Below are 9,513 nucleotides of genomic sequence, written 5' to 3'. Positions count from 1 at the left end.
GTGGGATGGGGGGGGGGAGGGAGATGCAAGAGGGAGGGGATATGGGGATATATGTATACATATAGCTGATTCACTTTGTTATACAGCAGAAACTAACACAATATTGTAAAGCGATTATACTCCAACAAAGATGTAAAAAAACAAACAACAACAAAAAAAACCCCAAAAAACAAATACACCAAAAAATGATGATGATGAAGGGAAAGGGGGAGGGGCAATATAAGGGTAGGGGATTAAGAGGTACAAACTATTATGTTTAAAATAAGCTATAAGGATATATTATACAATGCAGGGAATATAGCCAATATTTTATAATAACTATAAATTGTGAATTATATATGGTATACCTATAACTTATGTAATATTGTGCATCAACTATATTTCAATAAAATTTTTTTAAATAGTAATAATGATAAATGTTATGCTATATGTATTCTACCGTAATTAAAATTTTAAAAAATCTGTAGTAAAAATGAGTCATGATGATAATACTAATATAGACTTTAATATACCAGGAGCTGGTTTTTTGTTTTGGGGTTTGTTTGTTTTTTTTTGTGGTTTTATTGGGTCTTAGTTGCCGCACTCGGGATCTTGGTTGTGGCATGCAGACTCCTTAGTCGCGGCATGCATGCGGCATCTAGTTCCCAGACCAGGGATGGAACCCAGGCCTCCTGCACTGGGAGCATGGAGTCTTACTCACTGGACCACCAGGGAAGTCCCATCCAGGAGCTGTTTTTAGAACTTTACGTAAGTTAACTCATTTGATCCTCACAACGACCCTATGAGCATCATTATTATCCCCATTTTACAGATGAGAAAGCTAAGGCACAAAAAGGTAGAGTGATGTGACCATGGTCACATAGCCTATAAGTGGCAGAACTGCGATTTGAAGACAGGCCATCTGGCTCCAGAGTCTGTGGTTTCAGGAACCTAATCCCAGTACACAGACACACTGAGGAGGCACTGAAAGTTCATATTCAAGGCAGGATTGCCTTGAATATTCAACGATCAACTGTTGAAACGAGAAGAGGCTAAGATCATAGTGCACACTCGCTTGTGTGAACAAAAAGCCTTCAGAAGGAGCCGCCTGGACCGACTACTAGTAGATGGATTGTCTTGAGAAGCGGGGAGCCAGGGCTTGAAGCTCTGTGGGCGGCAGAGTTGTTGGGCGCCTCCAGTGGACACCGGGACTGAGAGGGTATATTGCCAACATTTATTGTGAGCTTGGCACGTGCCGCACTCTGTTCTAAGAGTTTACATATCTTAACACAGCCAATGTTTAGAGCAACCCTATGGAGCACTTCTGTTTTAAGGACGAGGAGATAGGGGAATTCTCTGGTGGTCCAGTGGTAAGGACTCTGCACTTTCACTGCTGTGGGCCCAGGTTTGATCCCTGGTTGGGAAACTAAGATTTCGCAAGCCGCGCCATGCAGGCCAAAAATAAATAAACAAATAAAGATGAGTAGAAGGGTGGAGTGCTTAAGGGACCTGCCCAAGACCACACAGCTAATGGTGGTGCAGAAGTCAGGAGCGTCATATCCAAGCAAGATTGCTGGAGTTTTAATCCCTTTATGTGAAATGGAGTTGACGATTGCTGGCTCTGAAAGGTTTGTCACGATGAAAATAAATATGAGAGGACTTTGGAAAGCAGGTAGAACCATTCCAAAGTGGACCAGCATTTGCCTTTTGCTGGTTCTAGGTTTGGGCCAGAATTATCTGATCTCCTCTTACTTGTTGAAAATTCTATTTTTGAGAATCTTAAGCCTGAGCGTCCAGTTCAGGGACACTTAGGAAAGCCCCATCCCAGGACCAGGTCCTCAGAAGATGCCTGCAGTAGGGAAATAACCCTGGTCACAGGAGACAAATTCTCTGCTCAGTAGCTGACACACAATAGGTGCCATCAACCATCTCAGGACAGACTTTTACACAGCCTCAAGGAAGTTAAAAGTATCAGCACTTATACCCTTCTCTGAAGGCAACAGGACACACATACCTAAAAGCAAGGAGGCATACATGTGAGTATATGTAAACAGATATGTATTCTCACAAATATGTATGAGCACGAACCTAGATACATACATGTTATATATGCACACATGCACACAAATGATTTTGGGAGTGCTAGAAAAATCACTGAAGGAAGAATGGGAATAAGTGGCAGCTTGTCAGAAACAGAAAAAAATGAATCTAAGAAAAAAGTGGTAACATGAAATAACAGAAATGTCATGGGCTTTGGAGTCAGATGATCTTAGCCTCAAGTTCCTGCTCTGCCACATATTAACTGTGTGACCTCAAGCGAGCTGGTTAAGCTCTCTGAGCTCTACTCTTTCATCCTGTGAAATGGGTATAAGTATTCCTATCCTACAGGTTTTTGTGAAGAGAAAATGTGACAGGGAAAGCATCTATCTGGGACCTGGCCACCTATCTGGTAGGTGCCAATAAATATTGTATTTTTTTCCACTGAGATGAACGTACTGATAAGTGCTTGCCTCGTTCTGTATCCTGGTGCCCAGTAATCCCTGGTGCTCTGATGCAGGAGGAGATCTAAAGATAGCCTTTCATTTTCCAGAAGTGGATCTTATAGATGGCTCAGACTTTTAAGGAGCCTGGGACTAGCTTGGGTCTGCTTCCTAACCTTAGAGAGATTTTCTAACTGAATTTTTCTGACAGTGTTTTGCCTGCTGTGTGCTGAATTCTACAAGTAACGGGCCCAAGGAAACCAGATAAAGTTGGCAAGGTCTTGGAGCAATGAATCAAGATCCAGAGCCATGAGACACCCGGCTGGTTCCAGACCTCCGGCATGCCCGCACCCCTGCTGTTCACGCTGTGATCCCTACTCCCAGGTAAGAAGTACTTTGCCCTGGAATCTCCACCTGGGAGGCGAGCTGTGTCTGTGCCCATCTCCTGTGCTCTCCTGGACTGCTTGGCCTCGTCTCCCCCCATGGAGATCTTTGCCCTCCGGCTTCTGGGAGGATCCCTCTCCCGTGGTGCAGGACTGTGCTCTTTGGTTGGGGCTGGACAGGTGATAAGAAGCTGGATGGATTCTCTAGCTCTGTCCCTGGTTGATATCTTTCCCACACCATCCCACTCAGAACATCTGTTCATATTGTTTGTCAAGTGACCGCAAGGGTTTGGATGAAACATTCCTGGCCACGGGACAAGCTGGGAACTTGGCCAGCCTTTCAGCTGGACTCTCCCCACGTCCTCTGTTTTTTTCCTCCTGGTCTTCTCTTCATAGCTGTCTCTGCATCTTCAGACTCGCACGTTCCCTTATCCCCTTCCACACCCCATGCTGTGGACGGCATCTTCTTCACCCAGGCCCACCCTCACCTGCAGTGCCCCCTCCAAAGTTACCCTTCCTTCCATCTGAAGAGCCATGTTACTGCTCTTGGTTAGATGTTAGGAGGAAAGCAAGGTGATCTAGCCTGTGTTTGGGAATCACCTAGCTGCCTTTAACTCGGCAATGGCTGGCTCACTAGCTCTGTGCCTTATAAGATATTTAATCTTTCTGAGCCTTAAGTACAAATTTTTAAAATGCAGACAGTAACAACTATTTGTTGGCCTAATTGCCGCTTTCTCCATAAATAATGCCAAATCTCTTTTTCTTTCTTTCTTCTTCCTCATTTTTTTTCCCTTGGACTACGCTTCCTGGAAGCCAAGTCTGAGTATGTAAGAGAAGAATAAAGCCCATTTTGTGTGTGAAGATCTGCAGTACAAAGAAGGTAGAACTTAATTCTGGCTCAGTTCTTGGCTGGGTGACTTTTGGCAAGTTACCCAAACTTCCTTATTCTTTATGATCTTATCTTTAAAATGGCAATAAAAAGGATACCTCCCTCATCCCTAGGCTTGAGGGGAGGATTACACGAGAGGGAATGTATGACAGTGCTTTCTGTGTTGTGAAAATTTGTGCGAATATCATGCGCAGCTACTGTTGTGCTATTCTCTCTTCTGGCTAGAGAGATGTCCTTCAAGAGCTACTTCTCTCACCTGCTTTGCTTCCTTCTTATTTCCCTGCTATGAGATTGTGAATTTGTGGATAAAAGGGAGCGGAGAATGTCCATAGCAGCATTATTTGTAACAGCAAAAAAGTGGAAACAATCCAAAGGTCCATCAATGGATGAATGGAAAAACAAATTGTTGTATATTCTTACAATGGAATATTATTCAGCAATAAAAAGCAATGAAGTGAACCTTGAAAGCATTACGGCAAGTGAAAGAAGCCAGTCACAAAAGTCAAATAGTGTATGATTCCATTTATGTGAAATGTCCAGAATAGGCAAATCGTGGGAGACAAAGTAGATTGGTGGTTGCCAAGAGCTGGCAGAGGTGGGAGTGGAGGGCAGGGGATGGGGAATGACTGCTAATGAGAAAGAGTTTCTTTTTGGGGTGATGAAATGTTCTAAAATTCATTCTGTACAGCTGTGTGAATATACTAGAAATCATTGAATGGTGTACTTTAAATGGGAGAATTGTATGGTATGGGAATTAATGTCCATGAGGCTGTTATATATTTTTTTAAAAGGAGTGGCGATACAACTCTGCTTTTCCTCTTTTATCCCCTGGTCTGATACCCGTAGGGAGTTCCCTTGGGGAAAGTTTGGCTGCACTTGGCCCCCCGACTTGAGTCCATTTCCCGTGCGCCGTTGCTGGTTTCTCCCTTGTCCCCTTTGGACGGGACCAAATCCTCCGTGACAAAGCCCCCTTCACTGTCCTATCGTTGGCTCCATGCACTGAGGACTCTAATAAACTCCTGCCTCCTGTGCTGTAACATTGTTTCGTGAGGCTGGGGAACTCACCTTGGTGCTCCCCCAGTGAGAGACGCCAAATAAATATTGTTGAGTGAATGGCTGATGGGGAGTTTGGGGTACGGGGAGTAGGAATGACTGCTAACGGGCGGGGGTGATGAAATGCCCTAAAATGGATTCTGCTGATGCTTAGTGTTATTCACCTAACAAAGGGGTTCTCCTTAAGTTCCTTTAGATATTGACCTCTAATATATCAATACCTCTTAAGGGTTTGTTTACACCTCCTCAGGGCCCGTAAGAACCTCACGGGGACGGGGACGTGGCAGAGTTCTCCCATTTAATCCTTGTGGCAATGAGGAAGGGGCTAAGAGGCGTGTTCAGGGCTGGAGAGATGGAGGGCCATTATTCACTCCCAGGCCTGCTAAGCTTCCAGAACCCACCCTCTTTATGATACCTCTGTGGCCTAATGGAGCACTGATAGCATTGGAAGGGGAGGGTGATTGGGAAGGCTGAAGAATAAAGAAAAGCTCAAAGTCACTGCTAATCAAGGCCCCCTAGGAAATGCATGTGAAGCATCTCTAATATGTGAGGGTGAGTCACTGGGGTCTCCACCACCTCTTCAGGGTCACAGTCAATGAGTTGCACAGCTGGTGTCAAATGTGCTCACCCCCTGCTGACCCAAGCCTGCTTCCCAGCAACAAGGGTCCTCCTGGTGACGTGGAAGCACCTGTGCAGGGAGCTGGGTGCCACGTGATCACTCAGGGCCCTCAGCTGCAGCCCCTGGGCCAGGCGCCTCCACTGACAATTAGGTTCCTGAGCTTGGGGTTTCACTTCCTAGTCAGAAAATCCCGCCAGGCAAAGCCAAGAAGACACCAGCGGCAGCATCATTAAATTATAACAAGCCCTGAAACTCAGACTCAGCCCCGGGTCTGTTTGCCTTTGCGGTCAGGAGGAAGCGTGTGATTGGCTGGCTGAGCTCGGCCTAGAAGGCCTTATCTCTGACTGGTTATTATTTGATTAAAGAGGGCTTCCTCCTCCTGTGGTGTTTCGAAACTGTGCTGGGAGAGTTGCTGCTGCCTGGGGACTTTTTCTGAGGTTACTACCGAGCACCCAAAGTCCTTCAGTCTTTGGCCATACAAACAAGCACCCCGAAGAGATTTTCATTCATCCCCACACTCAGGCTGGGGCTGTTTTCTCCAGAGTCTCCATCAGCTTTGCTAATCAACTGGTTGGAAATAATTCCTCAAACAGCACAAAGTCAAGGATACAGGTATTAAAAAAATTTTTTTTCTGGGGATGTTGGTCTAATTTCTTAAGATGTCAAGACATTAGAAAAGGGGATGGGGAAAGGGCTGGGGCAGTAAAATGGAAAGCAGAAAAGGCAGAGAAAGTGGAGGAAGGAAGTGGAAGGAAAGAGAACTCAGAATCTTGGAATTCTACAGAAAGGCAGAGCCAAGGAATGAGCTGTCTGCAGCTGGATAGCGGTGTAAGCGCGATCGTGAGGTATCGTTCGGGTCTGCGTGTTTTGCCCCCATGAAATCCTTCCCCAGGTCTAGCTGCCCCCTTGGTCTCCTTGTCATCCTTCCCGCTGGCTCAGAACCCCAAAGTCCTGAGAGGGTTCTGCACACTTTATGAGAAATCCAGTTGATTCAGCTTGAAACGTTGTCAAGTCTGATCCTCAAAGCCCTGCTTGGTGGTACCAATGCTCGTGCTGTTGGCATCAGAGAAGGAAGAGTGGGACCAAGCTCCTTGCTTAGGAGAATTTGTCTCCCACTTTGTCTGGGATCTGCACCTGATGTGACTCGTCCATTCTCATCTTCATTATAGTCCCACCTCGGTGGTGTTTTTTGAGCTTGAGGTGGGCAGACAGAGCTTGATGTCAAAGGACTTCTTTGCTACGCATGAAAGCTGGGCTCCTTGTGGTGCCAGCAGGGACTTCATCACTTGGAATGAAGGTGAAAGGGAGATGAAAGTACGGATTCCGTCCTCTCTAATTGTTAGGTTTAGCTGGAGGTGGTTGAGGAGGGGAGGATATGATACAAAAATAAGAAAAACGATTTTATTTTGGCATTAACTGGAAAAGAATACTTTTATGCTACATGGCTATTCTTAAAACTGATTTTTCCCTATGCATTTTAGGTTAAGAAATAGCCATGCCAACTGCATTTCCTTTCTCTAGTCTTGGTGGCTGTCTTAATCTCCAAATGTTTCCATCTGTGTTGTCTTAATTCTTGAGTGTTTGTATCCGGATTGTGCCTGCTTTGTTAGCTGCAGCAGGATGCTATCAAGTCTTGGTCTCACAAAACTGCTCCACAGGACGGAAGATCCTTCTTCTTGCTGACTGCTTCGTGGTTCCCAGGGAGTTTTCTCTACTGAGGCCCTATTGCATTTCTTGAGACTCTTCAGAGTAATTGGCCTGAGAAGTTCATCAAAGTGAATCCTGCTTCCCCCTCATAATTTTAAGGGACATATCAAGAGGTAGAGGATAAGCCCAGTACATGGAGTTATGTTTCCTGGACCCTGATCTAGCACCTGGCTTGGCAAGACCGGGCACCTGCCTGGGGACACCGGCTCTGAGCTGTCCTCTGTTCTAGAGCGATCCCTCTCCTGCTCCTCCTCTCTCCCAGATGTCCTGGGCATCTGGTTCTAGAACATCACAGCCCCGAAAACCTAAGCCAAGGCCCGCAGGTTAAGGGAATCTCCCTAGTCTGCTTATCTTGGTTAGAAGAGTAGTGCAGCATGGGGGAAGGGTCATTCAGATCCATTGCTGAGGTTTGCTTTTTCAACTTGTTATTTAAATTGTCTAAGCCCCAATTTCCTCCTCTGTGAAATAGGTATAATACTTCTCTCATGGGGTTACTTTGCAAATAGAGATTCTGCTTTCAATAAATAGCGGTGTGTGCCTACTGTGCGCGAGGCGTTGGGATATAGTGAAGAATGAGTCAGAGAAAGCTCCCTGCCCTCCTGGAGGTTACAGTTAAATGGGGTGGGGGGTGATAGGCAGTAAAAAAATCACACAAATAAATAGGTCATCCCCATCTGTGGTGAGAAAAAGAACGAAGGACCTGATCTGGATGGGGGTGGAAAGCTAGTCAAGAAAGCCCTCTTTGAAGAACTGAATGATTCCTAAGACTGCGTCGCTGCTCTCTGGTGTTTTATGACTCCTTGACCCAGAGCAGGATGGAGCCAGATCAAACGGGAACCTCCTGACTCCCTGTCCAGTGCTCTTCTACCCAGCTGCCTCCACTGCTGGAGAGAGGCTGGGCCCAAACTCAGAGAGGGCAGGAGGAAGAATTGGCCGATTCTGTGTCCTAGAATCCCTTTTCTCCAGCGCCTCCTTCCTACTCCCCAGCTGGAGCCCAGTATCCTCACTCCCCTGGGATCGTTTCTATCAGATGAAAATCCCTAACTCCTTCCCAGGGACGCTGGGGTGGGAGGGGCCAGATAACAGGCTCTCTGTGTCTTTCTCCCCCAGTTTCCTACACGTCCGTCCTGGATGACTAATCCACCTTGGGGCGGTCATCTCTGGTGGTGAAATTCCACGTGCAAGCAGGCTGGGAGGAGAGCAGGGAGCCGAGGATTTGGGGGTGGGCCCATCATCTTCTCTGGCTGCCCATGAGTGTGCCCAAGGCTGCCCCCTTCCTCACCCACTCAGCCTCCCAGGAGCACCGTATTCCTTTCACACTGTACACAGTGTCTTTTGTGAGCCTTCTGGCTGGGGCTTCAGTGACGGCTCTTGTAAGGAGCTGGTTAGCATTTTTTCCAGACAAAGCCAGAAGTTCTGGGAGGTGATGCGGAGGCTAAACCTGCAGAGAGTGATGAAAGGAAATGGTCAGTCTCAGGCTCCTGAAAGGACAATGTCAGCATTTTCAATTCTCCCCCACCTTCCCCGTGGGGGACCCTGTCCCCGTGACCCTCAGAGGCATATCAATTCTCCCTCCGTCTCCTCTTCCTTAGCTGGGGCCTCACTCTTTTGCCTTCAGCTGTCTGGTAGCCAGCCCCCACCTGTTGCTTGCTGGCCACAATAAGGCTTAGTAGGACCTCCCAGGGTCATCAGTGTTTTAGCCAGTGATGCCTGAAAGGAGCAGTCATGGTGGGAAGACAGGCAGTAGGATTGATACCCCAAGGCACATAACTGTCTTCCCCTGAATTCAGGATTTAAAATCCTCTGTTTGGTGGGAGAGTCACAGAGGATTGGATGGTGAGAAAGGAACAGAGATGCCATGCCATAAATAATACACTACACAAGACCATTTCCAACAAGACTTTGAATAGCAAGTAGTACCCCAAAGCAAATTCTCCCCAATAGGTCATAAGAGGAAAATGGCAGGATATTTGCAATGGGAAACTCACTCTCACCATTCAGTTCCCAGAACCCGCAGCCTTGCTAATCCCACCAAGGTGGAGCTCAGTTCTCCAGCTGCCAAGCTGCATTTCAGATGTTTAATGGGGCTCTGGTTGTCACACTGAGCTGGCTAATGAAAACGCCCCATCATCACTCCTGGGTTCCTGAGTCCTCTCCCCACCCCGTGTCCTCCCCTTGCCTCAGCGCGCTTGCTCGGTGAGCCTTGCATTTGGCCTGAACCCAGTGCCCGGTGGGGATGGCAGGATGTTTAGCTGAGGCTGGCTCTGTCTATTGTGCTTGAACATCCTGCCAAAAATCAGATTGGCTCAAAAAAAAAAAAAAAAAAAAAAAAGACACCCAAAATGAGTCTTGAAAGAAAGCAACATCCATTTCCCTGTGGGCTGGACTTTCTCTGCAGGGAAG

The 9,513-nt window shown here is 46.8% G+C and overlaps 1 protein-coding gene across 1 annotated transcript in view; it reads left to right on the top strand.

Moving 5' to 3' along the window:
* Window positions 1–5,798: 5,798 nt before the first annotated feature.
* GPAM (glycerol-3-phosphate acyltransferase, mitochondrial) overlaps window positions 5,799–9,513 on the top strand; it is a 67,649-nt gene continuing 63,934 nt past the window's right edge. Inside the window, exon 1 of the mRNA XM_082408294.1 lies at window positions 5,799–6,015. The gene's annotated coding sequence lies outside the window, so the exon portion shown is untranslated. The remainder of the gene's footprint in view (window positions 6,016–9,513) is intronic.

Source organism: Balaenoptera borealis (assembly GCF_965194805.1).
Source record: "Balaenoptera borealis genome assembly, chromosome: 10".
NCBI classification, from domain to species: domain Eukaryota; kingdom Metazoa; phylum Chordata; class Mammalia; order Artiodactyla; family Balaenopteridae; genus Balaenoptera; species Balaenoptera borealis.
The sequence above is the reverse complement of the archived record's forward strand: the minus strand, read 5'-3'. Positions and strand labels throughout refer to the sequence as shown.